At 42.2% G+C, this 21,198-nt stretch overlaps 1 long non-coding RNA gene across 1 annotated transcript; it reads right to left on the bottom strand.

Annotated features, from left to right (window-relative positions):
- Positions 1–429: 429 nt before the first annotated feature.
- On the bottom strand, positions 430–14,505 carry LOC102005321. The gene is made up of 2 exons (XR_265071.1): positions 14,421–14,505; positions 430–718 (listed from the first exon to the last, which is right to left on the bottom strand). It is a non-coding gene; the product is annotated as an uncharacterized LOC102005321 (long non-coding RNA).
- Between the last annotated feature and the right edge of the window lie 6,693 nt (positions 14,506–21,198).

The following is a 21,198-nucleotide window of genomic DNA, read 5'->3' as shown; positions in this document are numbered from 1 at the left end:
TGTAGCCCCAGCTGGTCTCAAAATCACAAAAATCCTCCTGCCTCGCCCTCCCAAATGCTGGGATCACAGGCGTGCACCACTATGCCCGGCCCTATCCCAAGTAATCTTGAAGCCACTTCCAAATGAGTACACAACACAGCTAAAAAGTCCTTCAAATCTACCCCCACAATATGGACATCCTTACGACCATCCCATGTAGACATTCAGGATGGCTGCTGGCTGTAATGAGGAAAATAATGCTCTTGACGTTTCAGGTTCTGCTCACCACAAGGAGTGCTCCTGATTGGGATTCTAGAAGTTTTCGATGTTCACTTGGCTGCAGGTCAAGAGAATGAAGCATACTTCTTCCTTTGAAAACAGCAGTTCTAAGTCTTTCCAGTGCCTTTAACCCACACTAACCCACCCATGCCCCAGGGAATTGCTCACTCAAACAAACCGAGACAGCTTTATTCGCCCATCTTGACATTTGACAGAATTGTTTTCCTTATTTCTTGTCTTTTCTACTGTCTCCTTGCGTTGTTCTTGAGTCCCAGGACCATGCATGGGGCTTGCCCCACTTTGACTTTTACTGGATTCTTAGGCATTGTTTGGCCCTCTGCTGTCCAACCACTACTGGGAAACTACTGTACTACTTGGCCTAGGACAAGCCAGAGGCTGGGGTCCACTCCACGGCAGATTGCTCAGCCCTTGTCAGATCTGATGACTCCATTAAAGAAAGCTGAAAGGAAAAGAAAAGAGTCATGAGCAAGTTTCAGATTTCCAAATTAGATGTCTCTGAAACTAAAAGGGTGCCCGACAAGGAGCTCCAGATCAAAATCCCAGTGGGGACCTGAACTTATTTTGGCAGCTGGGGTTTCTCAAGAGTCAGCTGCTCCAATAAAACGCAAGCCTTTCTGTGGCTGATGAAACCTCCATGTGACAACTGCGACTATTTGTGTCCCTGCCTCAGTTTCAGCACAGTGCCTGGAGGCTAGAATGCTCTAAAAAAGAATCTCCCAGTGCAGCTAGGATTCTGCCATTAAGCAGGGGAGCTCGCCAAGATGTTATTAAAAAAACTCACTAGTAAGAAAACCTATCATTGAATTTTGTTCTTGATGCCTTTACTTGCATCCTTCCCTCCACTGCTCCCACCTTCTAAGACTTTTTCTTTGAATCCATGATTCTGAGAATTACTCCTAGTCCTGCATGCCCGCTGATGTTCTAGCGGGAAGGTGTGTGGTGTGGAGCAGGGGTAACTGTGCCGGACCTGACTGGGTCAGTTCAGAACAATGCTCTCTGCTTGGAAATATTAGAAGAGTCTGCCCTCAGGCAACTCCCACATGTCTGTGTGCTCACACAGAAATGAAAGATAAACTCAGGAGAAAGTTACATGCACCTCTAATTCTTGTTCAGAAATTTGAGAAGAAGGCAACATAACATTTTAAAAATCCTTCTTGTTGAAAATTCTATTTCTAGAAAACGTGATCATGAGAAGTGTGTGGCTGGCTACATGGTTGACATTCCATCACTTGGGATAAGCTCCTGACAGAGGGTAGGGCCACCCACTTGCGAAGCTTTGAAGAAACACATTTAATCAGACAAGGACAAATGGAAACTGAAATGATGGGGAGGAAGCAAAAGATCTAGGAAAAATTACAAAATCAAATATTAATGGAGTTTACCAGACGGGGTGAAAGCTGAGTCAGACTACTGACAGTGCCTACCCGGCACTGTCAGATGGGAGCTGAGGGGACAAGTAATAGTTTCAGGAGGAAATTAATAATTTTCAGGAGGAAATACTGGGAAAACTTCAGGAACAATATTTACCATTCCCAATGGTTCTGTAATAAGCCCAAAATAGGATGGCTAAAGTAACTCAATATTTTAATGTGAGGTAGATGCATTCATTTGTTGAAACTTCTTTCTTAACAGTTTGGCATCCCTTGTAACAGAATTTCAGAGGCATTGTTAATCCTGGCGCAGAGGTCACTGTTGTTCCTTGGACTTCTGTTCCTCAGACACCTGCAGGAAATCTCGTCCTGCTAATAGTAGAGCGCCTCAACTTCATGCTGTCCTTTGGTAATAGCATCTTCTCTCAGAAGCAGATGGATGAATAAAGGCAATATAATCAACACCTAATTTTGATCAAAAAGATACAATTTAATAATAAATTTGGAGTGAACTGAACCTTGGGGAACAGTAGCTACAGAGGCCGTCTACTGTCTTTTAGTGCAGTAAGTCCCCAAGTTCTGTCCCAGGAGAATTTTTCAAAAGCTGGAAATTTTTCATAAGCTTATAGTGAGTCTTGTGGCTCACACAGTTCACAGCCTGTGTGTTTGTAACTTGGGGACTTATTGTATACTGTCGTGTATTCACCCCACCTCAGCTAACTGTACCCTAGTTCGGCCAGGGAAATAATCAGTTCATCACTGCATGTCATTTTATTGGGTGCGTCAATCAGGGCTTCTTACTTGCCTTAGCCACGGGAAGCACATCTGACCTAATCGAGGTTGATCAGACTCACTGTCTGTCTTAGGATTTCTTGGCACAGCACAGATTAATTCCTGCTAGGGGGACTTTGGGAGCCACATCAGCTCTGGCTGTTTCTGAGGCTAGTTCTGAGCTGTAGTCTGTTTCAAGTGCTACGTACCTAATAACTTTATCAAGTATGACATCAGTACATGTCCCACACTGTGATAACCCCAAGGAGAAAAGGGCATAAGAAGGCATCTGGGGGCTGGGAATTTAGCTCAGCGGCAAAGCGCCTGCCTGGCAAGCACAAGGTCTTGAGTTCGGTTCCCAGTACCGGAGAAAAACCAAAAAAAAAAAAAAAAAAAAAAAAAAAAAAAACAAAAAGAAGGCATCTGTCTGAGATTTCAAATATTTAAGACAGAGATAAATAGGTTGCTGAGATAGCTATAGCTTATAAAGGGAGAGGAGCCCAAGACTCTGCCAAAAAACTCCAAAAATGTTATTTTTAAAAATGATTTCGGTATAAAGCAAAAGAGACAGGGATGTAAGGAAGCCAATGAGCAGCTAACAGCCATGACAATGACATCGGGTCATAAAAGATCCGTGATACAGTATCAGAGAATAGTACATACTAAAGCGAGAAAGAAAGATTTGTGCAGAAAAGTAAAGGCCCTGGTTGAATGTCTAAGCCAAGAAATAAAATGAAACAAAGCTTATGAAAAATGGCCTTTTGTTGACTACAAGCACAGCAAAAATGGGCAGAACAGTGTACTAAGGCTCAGGCTCTGAGGCTAATGGAGGACAGAGAGGGCAGTGAGAACTTCTTTACAGCTTTCATTTTGCTTCTTTCTGCTCTATGAAAGTGAAAGATCTTCAAACCCGAACGTGTAGAACAAACACTGCTAAAAGGTAATTGAAGTCTGAGATGAGGATAGCACAAGAACAGGAGACCTCTGCAAAGACCTCATTTCTTCAGATCTGGATGAATTCCATCCCAGGGTGTGAAAAAGACAACCAAAGGAATTTCAGCAGGAATTGCTGCTATTAATTTTGGGAAAATCAGAAAGAATGAGAAAAGTGCCTGAAACCAGGAGACAGGCAAATGACCATTTCTGAGAGAGGTTGGGAAAGTACCCCAGCAAGATTTGAAGGTTACAGTCATCAATTTAATGTGAAACCTGGGTATTTGGGAACTATGAGATTTAGTATGCCATATCTGCAGGCTACATAGTGATTATCATGACTTCAGCAGAGAAGCTCCTCATGCTGTCCATCAGAATAACGAGGTAAACTAAACTCAGAGTACAGATCTGTGTATTTTAAACTTGTAACAAACTGTTACCCAGTAAGTGCTGAAAGCTCTGTTAATAGAAAAGGGGCTATAGTATAGCATTCTGTTCCTGCCTGTCTTATAAAATATTTCCTCTAGAACATACACAAAACTACAGAAGCTCTGAATCTGACTGACTCAAAGCTAAAAGGAATAGTAAATTTACTGTCTATAAGGATAAGTCTAAAATTGACCTCCATGAATCATTTATGTACAGAAATTTATTTATCTATAATTTGAAAAGGTTTTTAATGTTTCCAGAAAGTGTTCATAATGATCAATTTTTCCCTTTTTTTGAAACAGGGTCGTACTATGCAGTTCAGGCTGGCCTAGAGCTCACTATGTAACTTAGGCTGGCCTCAAACTTATGACAATCCTCCTGCCTCAGCCTCCTGAGTGCTGGGATTGCAGGTGTGTACTACCATGCCCGGCTATAATGATCAATTCTAGTGGGTGGCATCATAAAATTTTTAATTTTCTTTTTATCCCTATTTTATATTTTTGCAATAATAAATACATCCGTCTCCTAATAAAAATAAGGAAAGATTTATCTTAAAAAGAAAAAATCAGTTGGCTGAAACAATACAAAAACAAACCAGATGAAAGTTACAATGAACAACTATAAAATCCTGTGTTTAGAAAAGTACTTGCATAAGCATAAAATAAAGGAAAGCTGGATCTGAGAACTGTTTATTTGAAAAATATTTGGAAGTCCTTGGCACAAAATCAGCACATGCCAGACGGGCAGATGAATGCGCTCATCGGCGGTGTTAACAGAGTAAAAGGTCTGGGAGAAGGGGAGTGATGGTTTCAGTGATCTGTGGACAGACATGGTATGGAGCACTGCGCCCAGCTCTGAGTGCCACACCCTAAGATAGGCATGGGTAATGATGGGTTTGAAAGTGATGTCACCTGAGAACTCATGACCCAGGTTCATTGCTCTTGCAGAAGATTTACCAGGACATGTGACACCCGTCATAGGCACAGCTTCGTCAATGTTTGGACAGGACAAAGTACAGATGACATGAATGTCAAAATCAAATCTCAAACAGGAAAGGAAGTTGGGGTCCCAGTGATTCCTTCCACTTTAAGAACCCAAGAATCCACACACGCCCTGCAATGCTGGGGCTGGCGAACCCTCCTCCGCTGCCCAGATGCCCCTCCCCACCTCCCGCCATTTCTCTCAGCTCCCATCTGTTTCAGAGCTGGAATCCAGCTCTGACCTGACACTGACTGTGGTGAATTCGTATGCAACAAGAGGAGTTTGCATAATACCAGTTCGTGCCATTGTGTTTGCTTTGTTCTCTTTACTCTAGACTTTTCTAAAGAAACAAGGGGATTGTTCTCCCTTCTCCCCACAAATAAATGCTAGGCAGTTAGGGGCTTTATTCTCCCTTTTGGAGTTAGCAGGGTTTTGTATGCTTCTCTGTCTCTGTCTGTCTCTGTCTCTGTCTCTGTCTCTGTCTCTGTCTGTCTGTCTGTCTGTCTCTCTCTCTCTCACACACACACACACACACACACACACACACACACACAAAGAGCCAAAGACATCAGGAAGACCACCCAAAGAAATCTTATTTTCAAAGACTTGGGCATCACCTCTTCATGAAGAAACTCTCTTGTGTTTTGAAGATAAAAGGGGGCAGTGTTAAGGGGTCACTGGTGTCCAGGATACTAGGAAAGAGATTGGGCTTGTGAGTTCTTACAATTCAAAACCTTGTGGCTTTTGCCCTTTCTTTAATTTCTGAATTTAAAAACTTGAAGACTTTTCTTTTCTTTCCTTTCCTTTTCTTTTCTTTTCTTTTCTTTTCTTTCTTTTCTTTTCTTTAACTTTTTGAGAAAAGGTCTCACTATGCAGTTCAGGCTGGCCTTGAGCTCACTTTGTAGCACAGGCTGGTCTTGAACTTGCAGCAATCCTCCAGCCTCAACCTCCTGAATGCTGGGATTACAGGTGTGCACCATGACCTCTAATCAGGTCATGACTTTTAATTTTCAGTTAAAAGACTTTTAATTTTTAGTTTTACAGTGGTCATGGAGAACTTTTAATTTTAATCTTCAGTTTTAATTTTCAGTTTTACAGTGCTCATGGAGAACTTCTCAAACTGCCATTTTTTTAGTGTTGGAAAATAAAATACAAGACATTAGAATTGTCTGCCATATATTAAACATTTTTTTTAAAAAATATGCATAGATCCAGGTAAGGAAATCACTGGACAGGTACAGAAAGATACAGGTACAAAGAAATATTTTTAATAGTTAAAAGAAGAAAACAATTTAAATATTTAGTAATAAGAAATCAGCTAGGTATATTCAAATAAGTGGAGGTTGGCTATTTAATAAAGAAGATATAAATCTACATTGATGTAAAAGATATTCAGATTATACTGTTAAATTTTAAAAGTAGGTTACATAACCGGGCGTGGTGGCACACGCCTGTAATCCCAGCACTTGGGAGGCTGAGGCAGGAGAATCATTGTGAGTTTGAGACCAGCCTGGGCTAAAAAATGAGCTCAACGCCAGCCTGAACTGTATAGTGAGACCCTGTCTCAAAAATAAAAACAATAAAAAAATTGAAAGTAGGTTACTAAACAGTTTGCACAGCATAGCAAAAAGTCCAAAATGTTTGCAGAAGTTATGTTTTCATGGTAAAACTAAAAGTTTCTTCAATAAATGTCTTCTTCCTGTTTTCCTACATGCATTTTATTAATGTGGCTACAGCAAGGCTTGTCTTCTCTGTGCAGTAACTAAATAAACAATACAGGAGAGAAGAACAACACTTCATCTCATGAAGAAACAGCCCCTCAACCCTGTGTCTTCTCCAGCTCCTGCCTTACTGACTGCTCAAGTGGACAGCAAATCTGTTCCTGCTGTACCTGCATCCCTCCCTCCCTTGCGAGTTTTCTCCCCCCACTCCACCCAAACTACTGTGCTTCCTGTCACTATTTACCTCCACGGGGCCCCTCCCTTTGGCCTCACCTCCCCTCAGCATTGGACGGAGCCAGACTCAGTCTCCTTGAAAGGGGTCCTCATTCTGCCTTGTAGCCTCTCTTGTGCTCTTTTCCTCCTCCTCCTCCTTTACTGAGTGTCCTCCTCAGTCTCCTTTGCTGACCCCGTCTTACCTCTCTTACCTCTTACTGTTGGGGAAACTGGAACCCAGTCCTCGTGTCTCCCCTCTATGTCTGCCCAATTTCATCTAGAGGTGAACACTAAGAGTTCCAAGCTAGTATCTCCTCCAAATTCCTGTCTTCTAAGGTCAACTAACTTCTCTATATTTCCACGTGGACATAGAAGATACCTCAAATTAATAATAATTAATTAACTCTCAGTTTCCTCCCATCATCAACCTGCTGTCGCTCCACTCTTCTTACACTCTTCAAGAAATCTTGAAAGTTCTGCCTTCAAAACCCATCATGACCTGTTACGTCACCACCACCATCTGAGTTCAAGCCAATGCCATCCACTCTGGGAAGAACTCCTTCAAAAGCCGCCATGTTGACCTGTCCGCCATGCTGCTCCTTGAAGAGGTCAGATGCAGAGTTTGCATTTAGCGTCTCCTGTCTAGAATGTTCTTTCCCCAGTTATCCCATGATGTACTCTCTTGCTTTCTTTTGTTCTCTACTCAAATGTCATTTTAAAAGAGGATTTCCCTGATCACTGTATTTGAAATATTTCATTTCCATCCTATTTCCACCTCCTTTTTGTCCTGCTCTGCTTCAGTTTACCTGCAGTACTATTTACTTCAGCATCTAAAATACCATACGCTTATTTAATTATTTTCTGTCTCTCCTGACTAGATGACAAGCCCAAGTGTGGGATAAGAAATTTGTTCTGTCCGCTGTTTCCTACCAGCACCGAGAACAAAACCTGAATCAGGATAAGAACTCAGTAAAGATTTGTGACGTGAATGACTTACCCACTCTAAGAGGACCAGTGGGTTATTTGTCTGCTTCTGTCTTTTGGTGATTCTTATTATCTGGGGGTAGGGGAACCAGGTTAGTAGTGCTGTTTGAGTGGGGCAGAGTGAGGAAAAGGAGCTGCTGTCCCTTCATCCGGGAGTCTCAGTCAACTACAGAGAATCCATGTCTTTGCTGGGGTGACAGAGGAGCAGGGGACACGGAAACAGGCCCTGAAATGGCTCAGCATTTGTAGTGTGTGTCAGAGGCCCCTTAGCCTGGGCATTGGTCACCCAGAATTATCACTGAGGAGGTTAGTTTAAGAATGGAAGAAAGGAGAAAACACTCCTCAGCAGCCAGCCCCAGACCATCTAAGGAAGATTAACTCAGAACAGCCAGGGTGTCTCCAATACAAGCAACCCTTTCTTCTCCACTGCCACAGAGGGGTAGCCACACTTTCTGTACCCACAGTGTCTTGATTCTGGTTCCTTTGACCCAGCTTTGATGCCACAGAAGCCCTGCAAGACACAGACATCCTTTGGTCTCCAGGACCCCCTCCCCAGGTATCACAAGGTCCCTTACATAAACTGTCATAGTATTAGCATGTAACCAGGCACATCCTTCAATTCACTTTAACGTACCTCTACACTACTTATAACACCTAGTGCAATATAAATACTATGCAGAGAGTTGTTGCACTGTATTGTTTAGGCCATAATGACAAGAGAAAATCTGCATCTGTTCAGGACAAATGCATTCATTGTTCCCCAGATATTTTCCATCTGTTTTTGGTTGAATTCCTAGATATAGAACCCACAAGTACAGAGGACCAACTCTACCTGATTTGAACCTAACACAAAAGTGTCTCCCACCTTCCTTGCTGCCTCTTTTAGAAAAGTATCTGGTAAGCAAGGCAGGGTGGGGCACATCTGTAATCCTAGTGCTCTGGGAGGCTGAGGCAAGAGGATTGCTCAGCCTGGGCAATTTAGCAACATAGAAGACCCTGTCTCAAAATAAAAAAGAAAAAGAAAAAAGAAAATGAAGGGCTGGGATGGAGTTTATTACAAAGGCCTTGGGTTTAACTCCAGCACTGCAAAATGCTGAGACCCATTATAGTAACCATATCCCTTTCTGTCATCACTTTAATAAAGTGGGGAAGTGCAGTAAAAATCAAGAGTCAGGAACACAGGAGGACAAGGGAACCTGTGCCTTTGATACTGAGCCTAGCAGGAGCCAGAGGGCAGGGTGGGCCGCACGTCTCTGCTTGCACTGTCCTAAATGGACCTGAGCAACATTTCCTTTCCTGGGGCTCCTAGAGGACTTGATTTCCTTAAGGCCACAGAGTCTTTTGGTCTGAATCCTTGATGTGTTAATGGATTGTTTTTGTTTGAAGTCATACTTTGGGAAGCTGCCTCCCCTGGGAAGAGTAAGCTTCTGCACCTGGAGTGAATGCAGAGCTTAAGACAAGGCCCCTCTGTTTCTGAGAATATTACCAAGGGGCAGTAATTTTATTATGCTGTTCTGTGGGAAAACTACTATCCTCTGTCTCATTTTTGAGTTTATACGTTGCTGATTATGCTATTATGGTTAATACCGAAGAACGCATGCATGCACTCACTCTCTTATTAACACACACACACACACACACACACACAAACACACACACACACACAGTCATCCACTGGAACCCACAGGTGCAGGAGAATGGTTCAGGACCCCAGAATATTAAAATCAGCTGATGATTAAGTCCCCTAAGTGGAACGCTGTCTTGCTGCGCATCCTCACACAATTTAAATCAGCTCTAGCTCACTTATAATACCTAATACAATGTAAATGCTATGTAAGTAGTTATGTTTAGGGAATACTCACAAGAAAGCAGTCTATACATGTTATTCGTATTACTCAGCTTCCATGTCACTAGGACACAATACCCAACACCCACAACTTAAAGGAGGAGAGGTTTAACTTGGCTCACATTTTAAATGGATTCAGTACATGGTAAGACAGCCCTAAGGCAGAAACAGCACGGCAGAAAGTGGCTGGGAAGCGGAGCAGGGGAACATGTCAGAGAGGAAGGATCGAGTCACCAGACATAGACCTCGAGGTAATAGCTCCATGACCCACCCAGACACACCAGAAGTGTGTTCTAATTATCTCCTGGGTAGATCCCAAGCCGGTCAAATTGACAGTCTAGATTATCCTTTCCAGTACAGCAGCAATATTTTTCCTAATATTTTCCACCTGAGACTGCTCAAATCCACAATGTACATCCCAGACATGGAGGGCCAACTGCCTACCTACAACTCCTAACGTTATCCTTGAGCAAGGCTGGACTTAGGGCTATGCCGCTGAGAAGAAAGGGCTGAGTGCTTGCGTTCCAGTAAGGAGAATCCCTAAGCTGAGGGGAGCAGAAGAAGTCAGAGTCTCTGGAAGGCGGAATCCAGAGTCCCTGCTGGATTTTTGAATTGTGTCATGATGTATATTTTAATGGAGATGCAAGTTCAGGAGTTCAGGGGGACAAATGTCAAGTCCCAGAGAAACACCAACATTCAGAAATAAAAAGGACAGTTGTAAAGGATAACTCTCACTTTGCACAGAGAGAACAATTAACATATTCACTTCCCTTCAGCTTCTAGGATGCTTGTGAAGCATGCATGGGTGTGTGCAGCACAGGGCAGCGCTGCAGTAAGTCTCCCGGGGCCCAGCATGGTGACTGGGAGCCCTGTAGAGTCAGTGGCTGGAGTCCTGGTGAGCAACGCCTGCTAGGAGCACGACATTTCTCTGAGCCTTTGTGTTCTATCCTAAATAGTCACACTAACTTTTCTTTCTGTTCAGTACACATCAGAGTCTGTTTTTTTTTTTTTTTTCAGAGTCTGTTTTAATAGACTGTAAAATATTTTTTCTCTAAAACCTTGAATAAAACTGGTACTCCAAATGGATGTTTACATTGCAGCTTTGAATACCCCTGAAAGCAGAGGACCGGCACCTGCATGTAGTCAGCACAGCAGTAGGGCTGCCACACAGAACCAGGTGAGATGCCTTCCCTAGCATCCTCTGGGATAGCTCTATGAGTCACCAACTGAAATGCCAGGGAGGGAACATTGTTGTGGTTTAAAGCTTGGCTCTTGGGATAGACGGTTTGCCTTCAAATCTTCACTTCACCACATGAACTACATGACTTTAGGCAAGTGGTAATGCTGTCTGTTCCTCAGTCTCTCCATCCGTAAAATGGATCTAATAACAGCACCTGCCTCACTACATTGCAAGGCTTGAATGAATGAATGTTTAGAAAACATAGAAAGGTTCACCATTCCTGGCCTTACCTTGACCAATCTATGGTAGTCTCCTTTCCCCAAAAAATCATGCTTTATTTTCACAGTATCTATCACTATCTAAAACCACCTTCCTTTATTTTTAAACTTTAAACAACTGAGAAGTTTAATGACAGGAAACAGGTTGAAATTACACTTATGTGTAGACTGCTAAATGGCCGTCAAACAATTTAGCATCAAAACAAATTTCTATTTTTCCCCAAACATTGTCAAGATTAAAAATGAAGTTATCAAAAAGCATGTATAGAAGACTATAATTTTATATTTCCTTTACATATATAGTTGGGGGTTTTATTTATAATGCTTATAGAGGTAAAAGGGGACTTTAATGTTTTGGTTTGCATTTCTACTTTCCAAATTTCCCATAGTGAATCTGTATTGTCTTCATAACTATAGGGGAAATATCATTTAGTATAATATATGGGATATGAGGGTGAGAGGAAAGAGAGGGTAGCTACCTACTCTCGGTGGGTACCACCACTGAAAGTCTGCTGAAAATCCAGACCCCATCCGATGCCTGTGACCCCCAGCACTCACAGAGGTGTCAGGGAATTCTCTCCCAAATGCGGGGCTACCTCTCAGCCCCAATGGCTCTGCAGCCATGTCTCGCACTTGTATAATCAATCTTTTGTTGTACATTACTTGCCTACTGTTATAAGAAATGTTTTGTTTTCCTGGTTGGACTCTAACTGATACTATTCTCGACCCATCATTCTTTCCTAGCAATCTATCACAGAGAAGGTGACATTAAGGTCTCAGTGAAAAGGATTGTTCTCTGTTAAATTGTCATTTGGAAAAAGGTTAGAAGAAAACAAATGTTAGAAGAAAACTTAATGTCCACAGTAAGTGCTGTGGGTTGAATTTTGCATTCTGAAAGAATACATTCAACTCCTAATCCCTGGTACCTGTGGATGTGCCTTTACTTGAGATAGGGTCTTTACAGATGTGATCAAGCTTAAATGAAGTCCTACTGAATTCAAGTGACTTAATCCAGTGACCAGGGTCTTAATAGCAAGAAGGAAATAAGGGTGCAGACTCATAACAAGAAGGCCCTGTGACAGGAGAGGCAGAGATTGGAGTGCTGCAGTTGCAAGCCAAGGGCTGCTGGCAGGAGCTAGAAGACGCAAGGAAGCCATCTTCCTTAGGGTCTTCAGCAGGAACGTGAGCCTGCCAACACCTGGATTTCAGGCTTTTAGCCTCTAGGGCTACGAGGAAAGCAACTTGTGCCGTTCTAAGCCAAGTTGGATTCACTTGTTTAGGCAGCCCTGGGAAACCAATATAGGAAGCCATATAGAATATGCATATATTCTAAATAACGACATAACACTTAATGAGAGAACTCATTTAGAATGTAGGTTCCTCTGCCCTGCTGTCATTATTCTGAGGCAGTAAATCTGGCTCGGCAGCCAGTCACGTATCCCAGCAATCATCAAGTGGTAGGCTTCTTAGCCACCTGCAGCTGGAGTCGGTCACATTGGGCCTTAATCTTATAGTTTAAATGATTTAAGGAGAAGGAAAGAAGCTACTTTGCTTGGTTTGCACTCTCAATTTCTTTCAGACTTCAGTGGAGCCTTAATTTTCAGCTAATTGAGCTGTCAATCTTACTTAGAAGGAATTGGTTTCCTTCAGAGCTGGGAAGGTATCACTGAAGCATGAAGAGGTATTTGCCAGCTTTCTCACTTAGATGAAGCTCTTCTAGTCCTAAATTACAGAAACCAAACAGCTAACTTAGACAGGAAGGAAAGAAGGAAGGAAGGAAGGAAGGAAGGAAGGAAGGAAGGAAGGAAGGAAGGAAGGAAGGAAAGAAAGAAGGAGGGAGGGAGGGGGTAGAAGGAGGGAAGGAGGGAAGGAGGGAGGGAGGGAGGGAGAGAGGGAACTGAAGAGCCAGCCCAGGTATGTGTGGACCCAGGGCAGACCCAACCATCAGCACTGGCAACAGGTTCAAGTCACTATCTTCACTGAGGAGCTTGGACTCCTGATGTCTGTGTCTTGCATTCAAATTTCCGGACTCCTCCAAGACAAGCTTGACTGTTTCCATTCAGGTCAGGGGTCCCTGGACCATGAAGCTATGGCCAAGAAAGAAGAGGGGCTCATGAGTCAGATGTGGCAGGTGGGGGCCCCTCCTTGTGCATGGGGCCAGTTCTTGGAGAGGGGGCAATGAGAGGGTGGCCACTGCCCCCCTCCGAGGCCTCTTCTCTCCTGACTCCCTTCCATAATTCCCAGCCCTAAGTTACTGCTCTGAGAACAGACTTCCTGCTTTCCCTCCAAATTTCATTTCTACCTCCCCTCCGTGTCTTTCCCACACCATCTGAGATCAGTCCATTTCTGAAAAGCTTCCCGCCTGTCCTTTCCCTGCAGGTCGTGCCCATGTGGAATTTGGATTCTTGTTCATCTTACGCAGGCATGCACTTCTGTGAAGTTCTTTTTCGGAGGGAACTTTTAGAAGAGGAAAGAAATATAGCGCCCCTTTAGGAACCATGAGAACACACAGCCTTTTGCACAGTGACACCAGGAAATAAGAGCCAGTAAGTTCTGGTTTGAGTTATCTTTCTAGTGTGATGCTGGGTCATACTGAATCATTCAGACTAGCTTCAGACCTTGTAACCAGTATCATAGACTGGGGAGAACTGACTGTTTGGAGGGTACAGTCTATAGCTAACCACAAAACGGGGTTGTGAAGACTGGCTGCCTAGAGTAGCAAAAGAAAAGTTCATATAAGCTCCTAGTGGACTCCATGCCCTAAATCACTGACTGCAAAACTTTTAGAGACCACATGCCCGAACTGCAACCCAAAGCTCACTTATTTATAGCAAAGTGCTAACACTGCAGTTAAACCCGAATACTGACTTTTTAGTTCAGGAAAAAAATACTGTTATGTGATGCCCAGCTGCTGGGACAACCTGGCTCATGTGCTGACAGAGAGGGCTCTGCGTGCCTGCTGCGACATACGTGCCATAGGTTCACCAGCACTGCCCTAAATGGGATGAGTTACCAGCTTCAAAGAATGTAAGCACTTCCCTTGTGTACTTTTATTTTTTATTCTTTCACCACAGAAACTACCTTAGCTATCACATCATCTAACATTAACTATAATGAAAACGCCGGCTCTTAAGAGTCACAGGAAGGTGCCACATAACTTAGAAATGTCACTCTCTGAATGGATGGAAGTGCTCAGCTTACGTGTACTGCAGGGCAGTGTTGTAACTTCCCTGTGACTGTCTGCTCTTCAGTGAGGTGGCCTCACAGTAATCCCTCCATCAGGGGAGAGTGGGGAGGATCGAAGTAAGTTTTAAAAATATGACAGTGTTCTGTTCTGTGATGAGTGCTCAAAAACTGTTAGTTCTTATGACATTTTCTGATCCCCAAGGATAAAGTTTGAAACACTCTCTCTCTATAGAAGAGCCGCTCCCTTACCCTGAGCTTTCTCCACCACTGGGGCAGACACGGGGGAGCCCCTTCCCATGTATCTCTAGCACCCATGGAGCCGCCATGGTGCTTTTTAGTGGTGATGCTGGGGGTGTCTGGGGGTTGCTAGAAAGCCAGGCTGTGTCACTAGGATGGAGATGTAATAAAGAACACTGTGATCCCGAGGTTCCACAGCCTGTGTAAAAAGTGGGTGGTCTCTGGAAAAATCATCTGGATGGTGGAGGGCGAGGATGGAAGGGAAACTTTTCATGTTTGCACTTTCAAATCCCTTCATTTTTTTTTCAGTGTTTACTTTTTATTAGTACAGATTTGCATGACACAATGACTACATTCCTTAAGGAGAGCTATAACATACACCCAACACATCCCAATTCTTTTTTAATTCCCTCTCCATCTTTGATCCATTTCTCACTGGAGAAAGATCTACCTCCCTATTTCCTATTATCTATCTTTTTATTTTGCTCTTCATTTATATTTGGGTTCCTCATATAAGAGAAACCCTGTGATATTTAAGCATGTGTATCTGATTTATTTCACTTAATATTATGATTTCAAGGTACATCCATTTTCCTACAAATAACTCAAGTTCCTTCTTTATGGCTGAATAGTACTCCGTGGTGCATAAACACCACATTTTCTTTATCCATTCATCTGTTGATGGATATGTAGGTTGCTTCCAAGATTTAGTTACTGTGAATTATGCTGCTATAAACATGGGCATGCACATATCACTGGAGTATGATGATATCTTTAGATCTTCTTGGGATAATACTTAAAAGGAGAATAGCTGGGTTAAATGGAACTTCCAGTTTTAACTTTTTGAGGAATCTGTACACTGATTTCCACAGTAGTTGTATTAGTCTACTTTCCCACCAATAATGTAATAAAGTTTCTTTTTCCCCTACAGCCCCACCAGCACTTGTTATTTGACTTCTTGATAACAGCATCCTTTCTGCAGTAAGATGGAATCTCGGTGTTGTTTAAATTTTCATTTCTCTAATGACCAGATGTGTTGAATACTTTTTCATACGGCCATTTGTATTTTTTCTTCTGAGAAGCATCTATTCATTTCAGCTGCCCATTTATATATTTCTTTCCTCTTCTAAAAGTCTTAACTCCCCTTATGATCATTTAGGAAGGATCTCTATCTCATCAATAAATTAATTCTAGAAGAGGAGAAAGAACTTGGGCTTTGGAGGTAGTAAAGTAAGATCCACAGACAGAATCTGTCATTTATTATCTGTGTGACACTAAACAAAAGGATTAAAATTCTCCCAGGCTCAATTTCCAATGTCCTTGTCTGTAAGGCGGAAACACCCATTCCTACCTCACATAATTAAATAATGCAATGTGTGTGAAAGGCATAGACCATATTAGATTCATTAAATGGCAGTTTCTTTAATGTGACTAACTTTTCTGATGTGTATCCGGCAGTGCTATGTCCCCCAAACTTCATGTGTAGGGAACTCAAGCCCCAAAGTCAGATGTCAGTGTTATTTGAGAAGTGGACCTGTTGCAGAGTCCTGGCCTTAGCCCATGCATGGCTTAGTAGGTTTGGGAGGGAGTCCCGCTGTGAGAATCCTTGTGCTGTCTTGGGCCTCTGCAGTAGGGAGGTCATCACCAGATGTGGCCTTCCCATCCTCCAGATTTGTAAGAAATAAATTTCTTTGCTTTTTAAGCTACTCAATTTCAGGCTGGTCATCACTCAAATGTTAACTCATGTACGACTGCCCAGGATGAGAGCAATGACTTCTATATGTACAACTCTTGCCATTTGCAAAGTAAATTGATGCACATTTTCTTTTGAAGGAGACCTAAGAATAAGCATTTTTAACAAACGTCCCAGATATTTTCCTGTGTACCAAAGTTTGAAAGAACTAATATCTCATTAATCCTCAAAGCTTGAAAAATGTCATTAGTAATCAGATTTGCAGATGAGAAACTAAGACTTAAGAGGTCAAGAAATCTGCCACAATACCAGAGCAAGGTCCTACACCCCCAACGTGTGAGTTCGGCTCTTCAGCATGAAGACGGAAATCTTTAATGGTGGTATTTTAGGCATCCAAGACAGAAAAGTGGAACAGATATTTTTTGCCTATAAGTCTATTCTTGGCACACCTGATGCCTAGTGGGTGATTTGTATAGGAATTTAGAAGGCATTTGATATCATCTGATTATGTAGCTCTTGTACAGTTAATTTCAGAAAGGACGCATCAGATCTAGGTGCCTTGGGACCTTTCAACACTGAGTGGCTGACCAGCTGCCAATTGGCTTTCTAGAATGGAATATTTAGTGATCTTGCTGACAAAAAAGTTTCCCCCTTTCCTTTCTCTCTTGTATAGTTTGAGCCTTAATAAGGGAAGGATGCAGTTGCTGGGAAACAAGGTTCTAGAAAAATCTTAGACCAGAAAAGGACAAATCTTGGCTTGAACCTTTACAAGTGAGGATGGCCATTAGCCAACATACTACCAGGTGGGTTATTTATACTACAAAAGGAAATAACTTTCCTTGTAAGCTACCTCTTCTCAGCTCCTGCCTAATCCCAAATACTGTTCCATAAACAACAAGCTGGGTTTGAAATTAACATAACAAAAATGTAATGGAAACCTACATAGCTTCCTACTATAAATGCAATGCCCTGTGCAGTTATTTCAGAGGTTCACTGTTTAAATGGTGAGTTAGTTACTTTTCTCTCATTGCTGAGATAAAATACCAAATGCCCAAAGTTACAACAGGGAGGGTTCATTTAGCTCACAGATTGTAGAGGTTTTAGTCCATAATCAGTTGGCTCAAAGTCAGAGGGGCACATGGCAGAGGGGTAACAGTTCATGGTGGTGGAAGACAGCAAAAGCAACAAAGGAGGAGAGAGGACATGCCTCTTTCTTTCCCTTATGTTGTATGCAGGCTACCTGCTCTAAGACAGGTATAGCACTCACACTCTTAATTCCAGCATGCTTAATCCCAGCATTGCACTATGAATCAATCACACACCTGAGATTCAGCCATCTCCAAACAAACTCTATGACTGCATGAGGATTTGGGGGAACATCTAGACACAAATCATAAAAAATGTGCATTTTAAATCAAGACTGGCTTGATTTCTGTCTCTGACCTTCTCATCTTAGAACCTCATTTGCTTCTTGAAAACTTATCCTAAGGGCTGGGGATTTAGCTCAGCAGCAAAAGCGCCTGCCTGGCAAGTTGCAAGGTTGTGAGTCTGGTTCCCGGTACAGGAGAAAAACAAAACAAAACAAACAAACAAAAAAAAGAAAACTTCTCCTAAGTACATGTGTAAGGAATGGTTTTCAGGCTCTTGTGGAGAATTTTTTTGTATTAATTTTTTTGAGTCAAAGCAGCTTGAAAGAGAAACATCTATGGATAGGGGCGCTGAAGCTAGACGAGGAAGAAATTAATCCCCAAGTTGATACACAGAGTTCAACAACAGGAAGTGAAGTTCTTGTACTTAAAGACAGTTGGGTTGAGGTTGTAGCAGCAAAATCATACAAGCTAAAATTTCCCCATGAGTTTTGGGAAGCAAATCCCACTTCTTATCAAATAAATGGAGCTTATTTCTTTCTAATTATGACGAAAGGCAGAACATGATTTTCCTTGGTGTTGGTATGCCAGAGATTCACAGACATCCCCCTTCACAGACTGTAACATCTGAACTCGGAAATTAGAAGGGTGTGTATGGAGAAGAGCTTCAATAGGTTTAACTACACCAGACTGTGAAATGCATCAGGCTCAAAGCCACTTTTTGCCTTCTCTTTGCAGGGCAGAATGAACCTAGATTAAGTGGGAAGTGTTGGACTCGGAGAAGTCAGTGACAATGAAATAGGCCATTTTTACATCATGGACGTGGCCAATTTGTGGGGTTGATAGACTACAATTAAGTCAAATCAGAAACATTAAAGCCAATTTCAGAACTCTAGCTGAAGACCCAGAGCAAGAGTTTATGAGTTAGATGAATAGCTGCTAGGAATTTTCTTAATATCAAATATACATGCATCACGAGCCATTATTTATTTTATGTTATTGATTTTCACAGTTGAGAGTGAACATTTTTAGGACAAATACTGACCAGCTTTGTCTTTAATATCCAAAGTAGAACTTGTCTCCTAAATATGGACAAAACCAATATCTTGAGCCACCTCTGAAACTGTATTTCTTAGTCAACAGGAAAACACCAGCCATTAAAATTCTCAGCCAGGAATCCAAGACAAGAAATGAGTCAGGGGCCTTCTCTATTGGTTTCAGTGCGATTTTAAGTACTATACCTATACTAATTTGCACTATAGAATTCTTAATCTCTAGCCCAAAGCAAATCAGATGCACGCCAATTTAATAAAAAAGACAAAACAAGAAGACTAGATGTTATGACAGTATAAACAACGCACATGTAACTGAGAAATGTGATAAGTTCATTGAGTCTATCTCACACACTCATCTAATAACTGTTGAATGAGCACAAGGTCAGAGGTCAGAGGTCAGAGGGCCCTGCACCTCGCAGAGCACGCTGCTCACCGATGTTTCTGTGCTCTGTGTAAAGTGCAGGAAGAACACAGGACAGTGGCTTCCTGTGATGGACTTGTAATGAAGTGAGGACAGGGACAGATAGGCAGTTACAACACAGAGTGGAAAGACCCAAGCTGGAGTGGTGGGCACCCACCAGCCTGGGAGCTAGCTTCTCCCCACGGTGAAGCATCAAAGGAAGCTTCCTGGAAGAGCAGAAAGGATCCAACCAGGCTAAGAGGTGGTCAGAGGACAATCCAGGGTGAGGATGACACAAGTGTAAAAGAACAGAGGGAGGGGAGGTGGAGCATCCATAGGAAGCCATTCAAGACCATCTGAGTACACAGAATAAAGAAGAGAATGGTCAAAAAAGGAGGAGGAAGAGGGGGGAAAGGAAAGGAAAGGGTCATGGAGAAATAGAGTTGGCAGGAGAGGAGAGAGTGTAGCCACGGCCCAAATCAGTCTTGTTTCTCCCCCTTTCCATGGCCTAGCAACCAGGTGGCCCTGGGGTGTCTGTGTGTGTCCTTCTGCCAAAACAGATGACCACACTGTTCCTTAGGGTCTAGAGAATTCCAACCCTAACAGGGATGCTTAGCATTCAACTGGCTGAGATGTAAGTAGTCTTCTTATCTTCTAAAATACAGCTTATAGCCAGCCTTGTGGTAGTCTGTGCCCGCGATCCCAGCTACACAGGAGGCTGAGTCAGGAAGATAAATTGAACCCAGTTCAAAGTCAGCCTGGGCAACACAACAAGACTGTCTCAAAAATTTTTTTTTAAAGAAGATAAAATGCAGCTAGTAAACATGTGGTTATTAAGCTTTCCCTTTTTGGTAGTCTGGTTACAAACAAGCCCGTGAAGATTGGCTGTAAAAATATCTAGTTTTGTCCCATTTCCCACTGTTTTAAACACCCCTGGCTGCTTACTGGCTTGCATCTGCCCATGTGAAGAAATCTTTTCTCTCGATTCTCCTTTCTGACCTTTGCTGCTCCACAGTTCAGCATCCACCTAAGGGGTAACTAGGGGAAATCCTGGTTGTTGATTTTTCAAAGCCATATTTCAACCTAACGATGCAATGTGTTTTAGTGGGAAACATGCTACAAAAGCAAAAATAACAAAGAAAGCATATGTCCTTCCCAGGTGTCTTATCTTTTATCTCCATAATTCCATACTTCAGAAACAAGAATATGAAAATTAGTTCAATAAATAACTGTATAACAACAACAACAAAAAGTTTGTTAGCCCAAATTTGGAGAATTCAGTCTTTTCTCTGCACTTCACCACTTCCTGTTCATTGTCGTCTATTACTTTTTTTCATGCCACACTCAGAAACCAATAACGCAAAGTTACTGAACATAAACATCTCTAGTCTACCTCTTTCTTACAGTTTTGTTCCTCATTTTTCTTCCCACTTCCCCTTAAGGAAGATTTGTCTGTCTTTCCCAAATGGGCCACAGTCCATAATTAGTTTTGTGAATGTTTTTACAGAATTTTTTCTTAAATTTTTTTCATGTCAAATGCCATTAGAACTCTAATCTCAATACAGTTATCTCCAGAAATACAATGACTATTTGGGGAGAAAAAAAAAGAAATGAAAAGAAGCCTGCTTATAATTGCTAGAAGACTTTGCTTACAAACAGTTGTAGCCATAAACTAAAACAAAACAAAACAAAATGTCAAACAGGCACTATTTGGTAACCTTCTTGGTCTTTCTTAGGCATAGCCTCTAAACTATAACCACCATCCTAAACTATTAAACATGTAAACACATTTTTGTAGAAAAAAAAACCTTTTTCATTATAAATGAAAACCTGAAGTGATAGAAAAGCGGTTAAAATTAAATGTAAAAGTTCCCCCTATTTCCTTGAGTCCTCACTGTCCCGTTACAATCTCATCCCTCAGGAAGAAGACCCCTCTGTGGGACATGGAGGGACATGTCCCACGGAGGTCATTAATGTCACACCTCTCACACATTGCTTTCTGCTGTTTGCTTGATATTTGCTTGTTACCAACAACGTTTAGCCAACCCCATTCCTTGGCCTCCACACCATGTAGGTTGTGTTTAAAACTGAGCACCCAGCAACGAAAGCCAGCTCTGCTCCTCTCCACTGTCAGCCCTGGGAGACCTGGTCGCCTTCTGCTGAAGTCTTGCACGTTCCCGCGGTATGCGGACCACATTCTATCTCTACTTCTCTCTGGAAGTTTCAATTCTTAAAACAGTAATACCGAATCCCTCCTTCATTTCCCCCAGGAGGT

Source organism: Chinchilla lanigera, unplaced genomic scaffold (assembly GCF_000276665.1).
Source record: "Chinchilla lanigera isolate Chin_1 unplaced genomic scaffold, ChiLan1.0 scaffold00174, whole genome shotgun sequence".
Taxonomy (NCBI): Eukaryota; Metazoa; Chordata; class Mammalia; order Rodentia; family Chinchillidae; genus Chinchilla; species Chinchilla lanigera.
The sequence above is the reverse complement of the archived record's forward strand: the minus strand, read 5'-3'. Positions and strand labels throughout refer to the sequence as shown.